The 15,665-nt window shown below is 45.7% G+C and overlaps 2 long non-coding RNA genes across 2 annotated transcripts in view; one reads left to right on the forward strand and one right to left on the reverse strand.

The window, feature by feature from the left end:
* Positions 1-1,529: 1,529 nt before the first annotated feature.
* The window catches only part of LOC306643760, a 66,244-nt gene continuing 52,108 nt past the window's right edge, over positions 1,530-15,665 (reverse strand). The window contains exon 3 of the long non-coding RNA XR_013759041.1: positions 1,530-1,946. This is a non-coding gene — a long non-coding RNA (uncharacterized lncRNA). The remainder of the gene's footprint in view (positions 1,947-15,665) is intronic.
* The window catches only part of LOC306643763, a 78,217-nt gene continuing 69,923 nt past the window's right edge, over positions 7,372-15,665 (forward strand). Inside the window, exon 1 of the long non-coding RNA XR_013759045.1 lies at positions 7,372-7,446. This is a non-coding gene — a long non-coding RNA (uncharacterized lncRNA). The remainder of the gene's footprint in view (positions 7,447-15,665) is intronic.

Genomic DNA, 15,665 nt, shown 5'->3' on the forward strand with positions numbered 1-15,665 from the left:
TCCTCAGCTGTCTCCTTTTTCCCCTCCTTCTCTCTCCTGTCCTCTTTACATACTTTGATTTTTCCAGCATGTATTATTCTTCAACCAGAATTAGTATGTAAGCTTCATGATTGTGATTCCGAGTCCTTTTCACGTTATTTTTCAGTCACAATAGTAGCTCTTGCTATGGGAAGATTTGAACATAATTTAAGCGGACCCCGTTTTGTTCAGAGACCTCACCCTACGTGAGATCATCCCCCTTTCCTCCTGAGCCCAGTCCAATGGAGGTAACACTTCCATGTCCCCTCTTGCATACTGACCTCCTTATCCTTGACCTGAACATGTGCTGAGGTTTTGTGTAAAAACATGTTTTGAGTAACCTGTGGTTGTAATGCCACCCCCCTCTTCCTTTGTGGATTCTCAGTTTTGAAGGGGCAGTTGGCACTCCATGGGGGTATCAAATCCTGAAGATCTGTTTGCTCTTTGTTTCTCTGGCCCTGACCAGAATATATCCTTTGTCATTTAATTCAAAAGGACTCAGAGTTATTTGGGATAATGGAAAGGCACCTGAACATTCAGAGGCCCCAGGAGATGTAAACCAGAGTCCAGGCTGTGTCTCTGAGCTGCCCAAGACCCTTGACTCCCCCTGCACACAGAGGAGTGCCCTCCACTGTAGTTTTCCTGTGGTTTGGATCCGACATGGTGAATGATTTAAGCCCAGCATGAAGAGGAGACAGATGAGACTAAGTGCTGGTAGGTTCCTTATTTGTTCTCTCCATTTGGTGTGAATGTAAAGCCCAGAGGTGTCTCAACTAGGTTGGTGCTAAATCCTCTGTGGTGTTTCACCTCCAGTGAATGCAGAGTCAGAGGTGTGTCAAATAGATTGATGGTAAAGCCTTGTAGGTGTTTCAGTTAGTTGGTTTTCTGATAAGGGAGCAGCTTGGCACAGTCCTCTGATAAATATGTGGTGACAATGGTTTGGAGACTGGGATGGGAGAAGAGATCTCTTATTTTTCTTGGAAAATTGTCTTTAGTTGATCGTGGTAGACTAGTTGTCTCTGAAGGTGCTCCCTCATTGTTGCCCTGGGGAGAAAACCTTTTCTCCCTGAATGGGACACATCAGTGACTCACTGTCTCACTTCTGGTTAGATTTTCTTTCAGTTTCCCCTATTTTTGCCTTTGTTCTAACCCTCAGCTTTACCATGGGATCTAACCAGTCTCTCTGGGCATCTGACCCTCTGGAGTGTATGTTCACACATTCTCACCAGGGTTCCATGTTGATTATGGGGTGCCTTTATCACAGGGACTCCTCTACCCTATGTGAATTAGAATGACCCACTTCAATGTGGGATGGTCAAATGGGGGACTGTGGACCCCTGAATTGTCCAGAAGTTCTGGAATATGGCAGCTGGTACACCTGGCCATTCTGTCCACTTCCCATGCAGGGACCGATGGCTGAATGTAGTTTTGGACCTCCCAAAATGGCTACAAATGTGCTTTAAGGAGACAGCTCAGTCAGCCAAAGTTCTCAATGAGTGACCCGAACTCTAAACCAGAACCAGTCACCATGTTGTCTTTGCTTCATATCCTAAACCAGCCTTCCTTCCCTCCCACACTATTTACCAGAAGAAGAGAAGGCTAATGAGAAGTGGGAGAGAAATCAGAAGTCTGGTGAATCCTGCCTGATTCCAGACTAATGATACCCCAGGTTTGGGAGAAAAAACCTTAATACTGGATTACGTAAAACAACTCATTTTAGAGAGAACAAATTAGCTTCCTTTCTTTCTAAAAGTGATAGGTGCTAGGTGATCCATGCATTTACCTGCTGCTATTTTGTGGGCCTGATATACTCCTTACAAGGCAAGTCTTTATCCATTTGAAATCCTGCATTGGAGGCAACCCCTTTGTTCCCCTGGGTGTCTGATGTTCATGTGGCTGAAGTCAGCCAGCAGTCTCTTGTGAACTACCTTAAGTCTCTCCAGCAGATACAAGAGAGGCTCATAAATTCCTTCTTGAGAACCAATCCAGAGGATCCACTGGTTTCCAACACTTGTTCCAGCCAGGAGACATCAAAGGATTCCAAAAGCAAGGATAACACCCAGCTAGAGAGGACCTTACTCCATCATCTTGATCACACTGATGGCCATCAAGGTGGATCGACTCAGTGCATGGATTCATCATAATCAACTAAAACTTGTGAAGACAACTCCTACAAAGGAATGGATCACTCACTGAGACCCCAATCATACTCAAATGGTAAAACTTTAAATGATGCTAATTATGTTTTTCTCTTGCTTGGACTGTGTACTAAAGCAAGGCTACTGAACTCCCTAGGTATAGTTTTACCATATCTTCTTCCCTTGGAATTCTACCTCAAGTGGGTGGTAAATTCCTAGACCAGGGCAGACACACCTCAATGAGCCTTTGTTGACTGTACATTTGTGTAGTGTTCTTCCCCAATTTAGTGACAATCCTTTTACTCTGAGTTGGAAGCTACCCAAATAACTTTCAGTGAATTTGAGCATTAGCAGCCAATTTCATAATTTTCCAATTATCATTGATTGCATGTTAAGTCATCTTTATGACTAGGTTTCTACCCCACTTTCAAGAAGAACATCATTTGCAAGCACCAGGGGATGTCCAGATATTCCCTAGACCATCACCTCCCTGAGCCAGGTTCTTGCACAGGGCACAGGTCCTGCTCCTTCACAGTGTTCACACTCACCTTGTCTGTTTTTCAGGAGGTGCCTGGACCCCTCTGCTCCTGTCCTCCATGTGCCAGGCCAGGCTGCTGCAGCTGACAGGGCCAAGAATGGGTTGGCCTGAGCTGTGGCCAGGGCAGTTGTGGTCCACAGTCCTCAGCTGTACCCTATTCCCTGAGTCTCCAGCATCTTCCTCACACACACAGAGACTCTGCTGTGCTGCTGCCAGACCAGCAGCACATGTGGCAGCTGGGTCTCCCGGGGAAGAGGTTTTTGTTCTGGGCTGCACCACTGTGGGAGGAGAATGTGTACCTTGCATGCAGTAATAGACTCCAGCATCCTCAGCCTCCACCCTGCTGATTTTCAGTGTGAAGTCTGTCCCTGACCCACTGCCACTGAACCTGTCTAGGATTCCAGGTAACCTGTTGGGAACCTGATATATTAGGCCCTGTGGAGACTGACCTGGCTTGTGTACAACCCAGTGCAAATACGTGTTTCCATCACTGTTTAGGAGGCTCTGACTGGACCTGCAGGAGATGGAGGCTGGCTGTGCAGGGGTGACAGGTTCAGAGAAAGGAGTCTGGGTCAGCAGGTTATCCCCACTGAATCCTGAAAGAATGACAGAGAAATAAAGTGTTGCATACACACCTCATTAGATATTTTTAGTTTTCATTCTTTTTTCCAATTTAGGCTAAATTATTTTTGGTATTTTGGTTTATATGCCAAATTATTCAATTTTGAAAAAAGGAGCCAAGTTTTATGATTTATTAAGGACTCTCAAGTATTCACCCACAGCATTCCCCTCTTTTGAATAACAGTTTTCTGGAATCTTCTTCCTTCCTACAGTCTCAGCCTCACCTACCTCATCCTGGAGGACAGACCTGTTCACCTCTCATGTGGATAGAGCACATGGGCAGAATGGGAGCCCAGGGCTCACCTCCCCCCCACTTTTCCTTCCTCATCCCTCTGTCCTTACCAGGGATCCAGAGCATCAGCAACCCCAGCAGCTGAACAGGGAGCCTCATTTTGAGAAGCTAAACTGAGGCATCCTGGTGAGTGAATGTCCTGTTAGAGCTGAGCTTTTATGTCAGACTTGCAGGCAGGTCCTCCCCAGGCAGCATCATGCAAATGTCCTGGTGGGTTCTTGTGGTGGAAAGAGTGAGGGAGGGTGGGGACATCAAATGTCTTGGTATATTTGGAGAAAAAACAGTAGAAGAGGAAACCACGCTGTCTGTGGCATAGCTAGGAGAGCCCCACGTGGAAGCCTCTCTCTGAGGGAGGTTATGGGGAACAGTGCCTGTCACCCTAACAGCACAGACCCAAGGATATGGATGTTGCGTGCAGTGCAGCCCTTGAGAGGGGAATGTCCCCCCTGCTGCCCTTCTCTCAGCTAAGGAGAGAAGGTGACAATCTCACATCACAAGTATGGACCTTCACATTTTCTTCCAGCCTCAGCATAGAAGTGGCTGTTTCCAGAGCTTCTGGTGACAACTGTCACCTAGAGAAACAAGAATGTCACGGACAGTGTTAGACGTCGGCTTTTCCTGATCTAGTAATGAAATAAGAGCGCAAGGGTCAAAAGAGGCTGGTGAGATAGAACCCCATGTTTCAGCTGGAGACACAGCAGCCCTGCCCAAGGACAGAGAAGGGACGTGTCCAGCTGGGGCAGTGAGGGGAAATTCCTGGGTGCTGTGTCTATGAACTGAGGGATCCTGTCCTAGTGATCTCCATGCGTGTGACACTCAGAGTCATCCAAACAGTTCCCAAGAGACGAACCTCTTGAGGCCATTGAAAAGAGTGGGCAAGGGAGGATTCTGTGAGCTCTTTCTCACTGATGATAGAGAATTCCTCCCCCTCTGCTCTTCCTTGTCAGGGACCCTGGGCAGCTGGTGTCATGGTGTAAGTTTTTAATAGATTCCATGTATGAGAAGAGGTGAGAGTGCAGACTATTTCTCTGATTCAGGTTGATTCCATCTGCACTGCTTTTCTCTTGGCCTTTGCTCCACATGGTCACTTTGGGTGGGTTCTGTGTCCACTGCACAGGGACATTAGTTTCAGACTTCCTTCTCCCAAGGTGTTAGAGACTGAGCCTGTGTTGTTCTGGCCAACAAGTCTGTGCTGCTTCTCCCCAGAGCCCAGGTCATCTGACACACCTTCTCCACAGGTGGAATCCTGGTGTGTGGGCCTTGAAGCAGTTAAGGGCCTGTTATGGTTTCTCCAAGCTTAAACAAACCTCTGAGGCTCTCCTCCTGTCCTGGGTGTGCAGCCTCCTCTGGACACTGAGGAGCAGGCCTTTCTGCATGGTGGCATTTCTAGTTTCTGGAGACCTGGCTCTCCGTCTGCCTTATCTTAATGAGTAGAAATAAATGAAGTGAAGGAAAATGAGTTGGAGCTCATTGGAGGAGCTACAAAGCAGAAGCTCAGAGTTCATCAAAGATCCAGAGGGTAGGACAACCTGTCAGAAACGGATTTGGACAGATGTCCTTTCTTCACTTCCTTGTCCTCAGGAACTGGAAACTTCCTCATGCCATGCTCTGTGTGGCTCACACCTGTGTGACCTGCACTCCAAGTGAATTTGTCTGATTATGAATCCATTTTACTCTATCGTACCTGATATTATAACGTCACATACTTTCTGTTTGTGGCAATCTTAAGGGGCAGTTCACACTGATTAAATGGGAAAACCAGAGAACATATTTGGTTGTGGAAATTCTTTCTGGATTAGGGTAAACTTTATGATCAAATAAGTAATTTGTTTTGCATGTGAAATATACTCAGGTGTTAATAATATCCAGTTTATTAATGTGTTTTAATTTTTTAGTTTCTGGTACTTAGCCTATCATGTCAGAAGCATAAATTTTTTCTTAATTTTTTCATAATTCTAAATCTGAAGTCTGGGGAGATTTGGTCTGTTTGATCTTCTATGTTGAATTCTGATTATTCTGTCACAGAGGTAGACTATCTGTGGTGGGATTTTTGTATCTTGATTGACATCTGACCTTCCCCAACCAACAGTCCAGCAAGCTGCTTTCCTATATTTGCTGATGACCTTGCATTGGCCCCTGCAAACCAGCTGCCTGCATTTTATAAACAAGGAATTTGTCACGAGTTCTGAGCTCATCCAGCAGGCCAGGCCATAGGATGGTGTCTGAGACACTTGGGAGCATGTTCCTGTGACTCTGGGCCTCAGGTGAGAATTCAAAGTGATGCAGTGGCTTAATAATATCTTTGTAGTGTTGGAAATGTAATTAAATGTTGTACTGAAAATTATGGCCATTTTCATTATGGGCCTAGTTTTGTGCTGACCCATAATACCCCCATAAAATGGATTATATATGCTATTTTATAGTATATATGATAAAATCTGTGCGTTTGCATGTGTGTGTGCATGAGTGTATGTGTGTGTGTGTGTGTGTGTGTGTGTGTGAGAGAGAGAGAGAGAGAGAGAGAGAGAGAGAGAGAGAGAGAGAGAGAGAGAGAATGAATCATTGTCAATTCCTGATTACAGGTGCCTGTGGGGACATCAACATGACACAGGCTCAGGGCTCCCTGGCTGTGCCTGCAGGACACATGGTCACCATCACCTGCAAGTCCAGCTTGGGTCTCTCATCCAACCAGAAGTACCACATGGCCTGGCAGCAGGAGAAGCCAGGAGAGACTCCCAGGCTGCTCCTCTCCTGGACATCCACATGGGCAGCTGGGGTACCATGGAGGGTCAGGAGCAGTGGTTCATGGACCGATTCCCCCCCATCAGCAGGCCCCAGCGTGAAGACATGACAGGTTATCACATGAGCAGCAACCCAGGATTCCTGCCCCAGAGCTTCAGGCTCACACACCAATCTCCCGCCAGGCAGCAGGTCAGTGAGGCTTCTTAGCAGCTCCTTCTCACAGGGCCTTGAACTTTCGTGTGTGCCTCCTGCCTGAGAGGTCACATCTTTCTAATTCATTCCTTGGAGGTTCTCTATGCCCAAAGAATATTAAAGAAATCGGACCTTTGTAGATTCTAATGTATGTAAAATCAAAACACTGTGACCTAGCAATCCCTCTGCTAGGTAATACTCAAGAGAACGTGGTCACCATCTGATAAAGGGGGCCACACTGTCCTGATCACTGTAAATTTCTTCACAGGGCCTCTGAGGACACAGTCAAAGCCTACATTGTGGGTGACTGGAGAAGGAAATAGGCTCTTTCTGCAGAGAAAGACAGGAGAGAGAACAGTTAGGGGGCCATTGGGAACATCCAGGCCAGGCATGGTGGTTTCCTTGATTCACCATTATGAAAGTGGAGGGAGCAGGGAGTGGTCTATTTGGAGATAGAGATTCAGGACAGGCTGGTGTTTAGGTCATAGGATGTGAGAGAAGTAGTCTTAGGATATCTATTAAATCTGCCATGAAAACCCAGAAGGGTGGAGCTGCCATTTGTCTGATAGTGAAGACTGTGGAGCGAGGCCTTGGGGAGAGATGAGGAATGTGGCTCTGGACATGTTGGGCTGCCATGTGCATTAGACTTGCAGGTGCTTGTCAAGCAGCACCTTGGGTGTTTGAGTCTGGGATTCCAGCTGAGGTGTTCCCTGGGTACTGAGTTCTGTGCACCTCTGCAGTGAGTGCTGCACAGAGTAGAGGCCCAGAGCCTGAGTTCTGGGACAGGGTGGAGAAGAAGGAGCCAGGAAGGTGATTGAGAAGGGTCTGTCGGGATGGGGGAATGGCAGGAGGGAGTGAGGTCTTGAAGAACAGGGAGAAAGTGCATGAGGAGGGGTGTGGCTGAGGTGCTGAATGCCACTGGGCATCTTGTAGGATGAGGATGGGTGTGAGCTCTGCACTGGGCCATGTGCAGGTCTCAGGTGACCTTGAGCAGGAGTTTCTGGGAGACCCTGGGGTAACCCCTTCAATGAGGAAGACTGACACACAACTGAGTGCAAGTGTTGGGCATGGTGACCATGGACAACTGTCACCATGATCTTTATAGTGAGGCACAGAGACAGGCCATGGTGGAGGGGGTGTTAGGTGAAGAGCTTTTCTCATTCATAGAGCTCTGGGCAGAGTCTCATGCCCCAGTGTGACGATCCATCCTTCCTGCTGGGTCTGGTTCTGGTTCTGACTCTGCTGAGTCTCTTCACACTGCTCTTTTGGAATTTCAGTGTGACTCTCACTGTGTTCTTGAGAGCAGAACGTGACTCACTGGTTCAGCGAAGATCCTCAGACAGGCCTCTGATCCTGTGTTGGTGAAGAGAGGAAATGCTGCCTGGTCCTGTGAATTGGTGTCTGTCTTTCTCAGTGGTGGTAGGATTGAGCTCTGGGCCTCACATGTGGTGGGTAGTCCTCTTCCTCTGAGCTGCACCCCAGTCCTGGGCTAGTCTTTTCCAGATCTTTTTGAAGAAGAAGAGAATGCTTTGACATATTTCATAATTGGTGCTTTCCGCTCCTTTGTTGAAGTATCGTGCTGTTTTCTGTGAGATGCTTCTGAGTTCCTGGAGGTAGGATCCCCAGCAGTTTGGGGCTCCTGGGTCACGTGGGGTTTTGAACTCTTCCATTTCCAGGTTGTGCCTCCAGCCACATGCCAATTACAGGTCAGGTTGTCCTGCCCCGTCCCAGTATCCTAGAGGCTCCTACTTGTGGGCATCTGCTTTGGTGAGGGTGATTCCTTGCATCTGCCCTCTGCCATCTGCCCTCTTCCTCCCCAGTCTTGGGTAGTGTCTGGCCCTGGGACCTCACTTCCCTGATGGGGTCCAGGGAGTTGTTGAGGGTTCAGTTGGCTCAGCCTTTGCTGGTGGCTGCTCCTTACCTGCTGGCTCCCATGCTCTGCTCTCTCCTACCAGCATCATGAAGTCAATGTAGGCTCAGCATTGTAAGAGATTCCTGGAAGCCTGACACCTCTGCTGTCATGAGATGTTCCTCTCTTCCTCCTGCATGAGGTCCAGGCAGTGTCCTCAGCTGGTGTGGGCATGGTGTGTCTTTTGGTCTTTACTCTCATGGTCAGCTTACACTCTTACCAGAAATGTTTATTTTTTCACTAGAATGCAGCTTTGATTAAATCTCAAGGAGAAATGTCACTGGCTCTGCTGTACAAAATCCCTGGATATTTGTCACCGCCTGCAGCAACAATTTGCATGGGTTTTATGGGTGGTGGACTGGAAACTGAGCTACTTCTATCTTTCTCTTTAGTGCACTGCTTTCTTGCTTGTTTGTTTATAGAGGATAGAGGAAATGAGGTTTACTTGCTTTGAGAGGAGAGAGAGAGAGAGAGACTTTGAGAGAAGGACAGACTTTGCTTAGAGCTTAGAGGAAGAGAGACTTGCTACACCTTAAAGTCTGCTGCTTCTTACTGGTGCGTCCTGCATGCTGTGAACTAAGGGTACGTCTACCTAAGGTGCTTTAGTGATGCATCTCAGTTCTCTGCTCTGTGATCTGCCTTCCACCGCTTCTTTCTACTAGCTGCCGCCATGTTCCTTTCTTTCTTCTTGCCCTATTCCTGCTAGCTGCTGCGTTCTTCTTTCTACTAGTTGCCGTGTCTATCTGCTAGCTGCTGCTGTGTGTCTCACTCCACCTACGCTTATATCACCTCCAGGAGGTGGAGAGTAGGGCCACGCCATTTACGCAAATATTAGGTCAGACACTAGAAGTCGGAGCAAGCACAATTAGGAGTGCTCGAGAACACATGCGCATACATTGTGTGCGTGGACGATAAATCACCTGAGTGTGCTTATGTCAATTAACCTCCTCGCTGCCGATGTGATCAGGCACCGCCCTGGCGCAGTCAACATGGCACAGCCCCCAACAGAGAGAGAGTCACCATCACTTGCAGGGCCAGTCAGGCATTAGCATTTACTTAAACTGGTACCAGCAGAAGCCAGGGCAAGCTCCTATGCTCCTGATCTATGGTGCAAACAGGTTGAAATCTGGGGACCCCACGAGGTTCAGTGGCAGTGGATCTGGGACAGATTTCACTCTCACCATCAGCAGCTTGCAGCCTGAAGATGTGGTCACTTATTTCTGTCAACAGTATGGCAGTTCCCCTCCCACAGTGATACAGACCATGACAAAAACCTTCCAGGGAAGCAGAAGTGTGAAGCTGGGCTGCCCCAGCTGCTCCTCCTGCTGCCTCCACCTGCTGACAGCACTTCTCAGAGGCACCAGGCACTCAGGGTCACTGGGAGGTTCTGTTAGGCTCAGAGAATATCCTCTTCACCCTGTTCCTATGTCCTTGTCAGGCCCAGCACTCACCCATCAGATCAGACCCTCGTGAGTGGATGTCCCTGAAGGTGTGCATGCCCTCCTCAGTGCAGTAGTGCTCCTCCAGCCTATGATTGACAGGAAGCACAGGAGGCCAATCAGAAGAAGCACCATGAAGAGATCTTACACTATGGTTGCAGGACCCTGGTGTGGTGAGACCAGCCAAGTGCCCATTGGATCTAACCAGGTGTCCAGGTACAGGTGGAAGCCTAGACAGTCAGCTTTTTTGACAAATGTAACACTGCAGGAACTGTGGACAGGACCTCTTCACATAAAGGTCTCTTTCAGGCTCATAGGCAAATGGGCATCTAGTATGTGAAGTGTGATCAGCATCAATAATCATCAGAGAGTGAAAGTAGCAAAAAACCACCAGAAACTTTCAGAAGAAAGACCCTCAAATATAAACCATGAAGATCATTGAGCACAGCAAGGGGAATGATCCAGATCACTCTGCTGTGTTTGGGAATGTGAATGCACCTGAGTTGGAGGACTCCCTGACCATGCACGTGCCCTGCACATGATACAGAACGTCCACTCAGAGCACATAGATGTGCACACATCCCCATGTGCAGTGATGTCACATTGTTATCTGTGATAACTGTACACTGAAAGAGCTAAGTGCTGATCAAGAGTAGAATGGATATATAAAAGGAGGAAAGTATATGTAATGAAGTAGTGTATACCAATGAACACCTTCACTGCCTTCTAGAACCCTGCAAGAGTAAGCAAGAGCAAGAGGCATAGGAGTTTATTACCCAGCATCCCATTTTTATGGTCTCAAGAACTGGCAATATTGTGATAATTGTTAAAATTTACTTAGAAATTGTATGGAGAAAAGTGCGGTGGTTGACCTGTTATTCTTGGCTCAGTTATTTTCCTAGCATTTTGTGTGTATTAATTCTCATTCCACCTCCCTGCATATTTCTTCTGAGATACCTCTGATAGTCCTATGGAAGTTTCTGAGGTTGTTAAGGGCTCATTTTCTCCTTTTCCTTTCAACACTGCCTCTGTCTTTATGTTTTAATAATCTTTACAATATATTTTAGTATGACCTTCTTTTTCTATTTTTAAAAATTTTATTTGTTCTAATTAGTTGTAAATGGCCATAGAATGCATTTTTACATTTTGATAGATCATACACAAATGCAGTGTGATCTCTCATTTTTCTGATTATACATATTGCAGGATCACAGAGTTCATGCAGTCATACATGCACATGGGGCAATAACGTCTGCTTCACTCTATTCTCATTCCTAGGTTGTTTTTATCTGGGACCTGGAAGCTCAGTTATCCTGAATGTCCACATTCTTCCTTAAATCTAGGAAAGTTTCAGCCATTTTTATTCCACAGAGTCTAAACATTTTCTGTCCCCTTGTGTTTGCACCAGGTGCAGCACATGGCCTGTCACTGTGCTGTGTGAAAGGAGCCTGGAAAGGAGTGAATATTTTACCTGTAAAGTAAAATTCTTTCTCGAAAGTGAAATAATAAATAAATAAATAAATAAATAAGTAAATAAGTAGATAAATCACAGTTTGACAAGTCAAACAGTAGAAGAGACAAAATAGAAACCCCTCATTTTGTCAGATAAACTCATGTCAGCTGACCTCTGCAAGTTTCTAAGAGGTTGTACTCTACTTCAGCGTGATTGATGATCCAGTGAAGCACTGTTGTTCATGGAGCCATTGAAATTGTAGTGTTGCAAATACTTTGCTGAACTTCTTTCTGTTTCTTTGCATGTACTGTGTGTTTCTGTGTAAAACATTGCCCCAACCAGCAAAGTCAACCATTAGTCTTTCACTCTCCCTGCTCTTTCTGTGAGTGAGGAATGAGTAGTGACTTCCCAGGTGTGTCTGACTCAAGGTTTGTCTGAATAAAAGTGTGTCTTCAGGTGTGTGGGACGTGAGCCATAGGTGCAGCATGGAGAAACTTTTCTGCTGGATCTCCAGGGGCCTCCCCTCCATTGTCCACTGGATGCTGCCATTGGCCAGGGCCAGGATTCTCACTGTGCCCGGCCCTGGGCTGCCTGGGGGTCCTCACCAGTGTCTTCTGGCTTCCCCTGGAGCAGTTCCCCTCCCAGAGTGGTCAGCTGGGAGGATCCTCAATGTTCTGGCCTCTCAGGTCACTCACAGATACTTTCTGGCACTGGATTGGGAACAGGCCAGCTCTGGCCTGTGACAAGGCAGAGTGTTGAACAGCTTGAGGGGACTCTGGAGGCAGGGCACTGGGCCTCTGGGAGGCTGAGCCTGTTCCTGACTCTCCCCTGGAGGCCTCCTGCCTGGAGCTTCCTCTCAACATTCTCTGCCCCATGATTCTGCAAGAAAGGGATTTCAATTGTGTTGTTGTCAGGCGTTTGACTCTTGGATGCTACACACCCCATGCTGCCCTGGTACAGTTGTGAGCACACAGTCCATTAAATATTAAAGACATTTAGATAAGAAAAGGCAGTTTTGTCAATCGTCGCTTGTTTTACCCTCCTCTGTGCAATGGAGGCCTTGCACTACTGCCATCTGCCTCTGCCTGGAAGAGTCATGTGGTCATTTCCTGTGTTGTGCAAAGACCCAGGATGTATTCTCCAGGTTTTATATGAAAAGGCGTCTACATCCATTGACACCTCCATTTTCAGGCTACAGAACTTGGGTTTGAACGTCATTTTTTAAGACATTGTTTTGTCTCCTCTCCCTCCACTCTCTCCCTCCCTCCACTCTCTCCCTAATTCTCTCTCCTCTCCTCTTACATACTTTGTTTTCTTCCAGCATGTTTTTTTTTTTATTTGCCTTGCATCAATAGTGTAATTTATTTTGCTTCACAATTCAGGTACTGAGTTCACTACAAGTCATTTTTGAGTTACAATGGAAGCTATTGTTATGGGCTGATTTGAAAATTAATCTGACCCCGTTTTGATCAGTCATTTCACTGTGTGAAATGTCCCCCCTTTTCTCGTGAGTCCACTGCCATTGAAGCCAACACCTCCCCCCTTCCCCTGACCAGCTTATCCTTGACTTGTGGGATGTGAGCTTGCCCTTCTAAACATGTGCTGAGGATTTCTGAGAAAACATGTTTTATGTAACGTGGTTGTAAGTGCCACCACCCTCCCCAATTCTTTGTAGACTCCCACTTTTAAGGGGCAGTCAGGACCCCATGCTGGTATCAAAGCCTGCAGAACTCTTTGCTTTCTGCTTCCCTGGCCTTGGCTAGAATGAATTCTTTGTCTTTACTTCAAAAGGACCCAGAGTTATTTTGGATATTGGAAATTGCCTTAACAATTAGAGATCCCAGGGAGATATCCTCCATGGTTCAGGATTTGGCTCTGAGCTGCCCAGGACCATCACACCACAAACAGAAAGGAGTGCTGTCCACTGTGGTTTTGCTGGGGTTTGAATCCTACATGGTGACTAATTCGAGTCTAGGCATGAAGAGGAGACAGATAAGACTAAGTCCTGGGAGGTTCCTTATTTGTTCTCTCCATTTGGTGTGAATGTATATTCCAGAGGTGTCTCAACTAGGTTGGTGCTAAATCCTCTGTGGTGTTTCACCTCCAGTGAATGCAGAGTCAGAGGTGTGTCAGCTATGTTGAAGGTAAATCCTTGTAGGTGTTTCAGTTAGTTGGTTTTCTGACAAGGGGTATATTTGGCATAGGCCCTCTGATTAATAGGCTGTGACAATGGTCTGGAGACTGGGATGGGAGGAGAGAGTCTCTGTTTTTCTTTGAAAATTGTCTTTAGTTGATTGTGTGTTTGCCTAGTTGTCTCTGAAGCTGCTCCCTCATTGTTGCCCTGGGGAGAAAACCTTCTTCTCTCCCTGACAAATAGGAACCTTCAGCCACTTGCTCTCTCACTGTCTGGTTAGATTTTTGTCTGTCAGTTTCCCCTATTTCTGCCTTTGTTGTAACCCTTAGTTCTATCACGGGATCTAACCAGTCTCACTGGGCATCTGACCCTCTGGAATGTATGTTAACAAATTCTCATCAGGGTGCCATGTTGATTATGGGGTGCCTTTCACACTGGGAGGCCTCCAAACCCTCTGTGAATTAGAATGAGCCAGCTCAATGTGGGATGGCCAAATGGGGGATCTGTGGACCCCTGAATTGTCCAGAAGGTCTGAAATATGGCAGCTGGTGGACCTGACCATCCTGATCATTTCCCATATGGGGACCTAAGGCTGGATTTAGTTTGGACCCTCAAAAATGGTTGTGAAAGTCTTTTAAGGACACAGCTCAGTCAGCCAAGATTCTGACCCTGAGGGTAATGAAGATTTCCACAGTTATCAAGAAGATTAAGAAGTTCTACATATAAAATATGTTTAGTGAAAACAAGGAAAACATTCCTAGGGAAGATAGTCATTATATGGTAAAATGATGGTAAAGAAATAGAGGGTCTAATTAAGTGATAGAAAAGTTCGTTTGTAACTAAGTTAATTATATATAAGAAACTCAATCAGTTGGTTTTCTCCTAAATTGAAATATTAATGTATTGATATAAACCAAAGTTTAATCTCTATGTTAAAATAAGTATTTCTTAAAACATTAATTTACTCATAACATTATATTTATTAAGTTTTACTTTCTAAAACCAGTATTCCTTTGTTTTTCATTCACTTTTTCTTTTATTGTAAACAAAATGGGATACATGTTGTTTCTCTGTTTGTACATGGCGTAAAGGCATACCATTTGTGTAATCGTAAGTTTACATAGAGTAATGTTGTTTGATTCATTCTGTTATTTTTTCCCTTCTCCCCCCCCCCTCCCACCCCTGTTTACCCTCTATACAGTCCTTCCTTCCTCCATACTTGCCCCCCTCCCTAACCCTAACTCTAACCCTAACACTAACCCCTCCCTCCCCCCATTGTGTCCTCATCCACTTATTAGCAATATCATTCGACCTTTGTTTTTTTATTTTATTCTTTTTAATTTTTTAATTTTTTTAAATTTTAATTAAAATCATAAATTTACATAGGGCAATATTGTTTGATTCATTCTGTTATTTTTTTCCCTTCCCCCCCACTCCTCCTACCCCTCTTTTCCATCTATACGGTCCTTCCTTCCTCCATTCTTACCACCCTCCTTATCCCTAACCCTAAACCTAACCCTAACCCTAACGCTCACCCCTCATATCCCCCCTTATATGTCCTCATCCGCTTATCAGCGAGATCATTAGTCCTTTAGTTTTTTGAGATTGGCTTATCTCACTTAGCATGATATCCTCCAATTTCATCCATTTGCCTGCAAATGCCATAATTTTATCCTTCTTCATGGCAGAGTAATATTCCATTGTATATATATGCCACAGTTTCTTTATCCATTCAACAACTGAAGGGTTGGTTCCACAATCTGGCTATTGTGAATTGAGCAGCTATGAACATTGATGTGGCTGTATCTCTGTAGTATGCTGATGGAGAAAAGATAGCCTCTTCAACAAATGGTGCTGGGAGAATTGGAAATCCATATGCAACAGAATGAAACTAAACCCATATCTCTCACCATGCACGAAACTAAACTCAAAATGGATTAAGGATCTCAGAATCAGACCAGAGACCCTGCAAATTATAGAAGAAAAAGTAGGTCCAGATCTTCAACATGTTGGCTTAGGACCAGACTTCCTCAACAGGACTCTCATAGCACAAGAAATAAAAGTAAGAATCAATAACTGGGATAGATTCAAACTAAAAAGCTTTCTCTCAGCAAAGGAAACTATCAGTAATGTGAAGAGAGAGCCTACAGAGTGGGAGAAAATCTTTGCCACTCATACTTCAGATAGAG

Source organism: Sciurus vulgaris (assembly GCF_902686455.1).
Source record: "Sciurus vulgaris genome assembly, chromosome: 14".
Taxonomy (NCBI): Eukaryota; Metazoa; Chordata; class Mammalia; order Rodentia; family Sciuridae; genus Sciurus; species Sciurus vulgaris.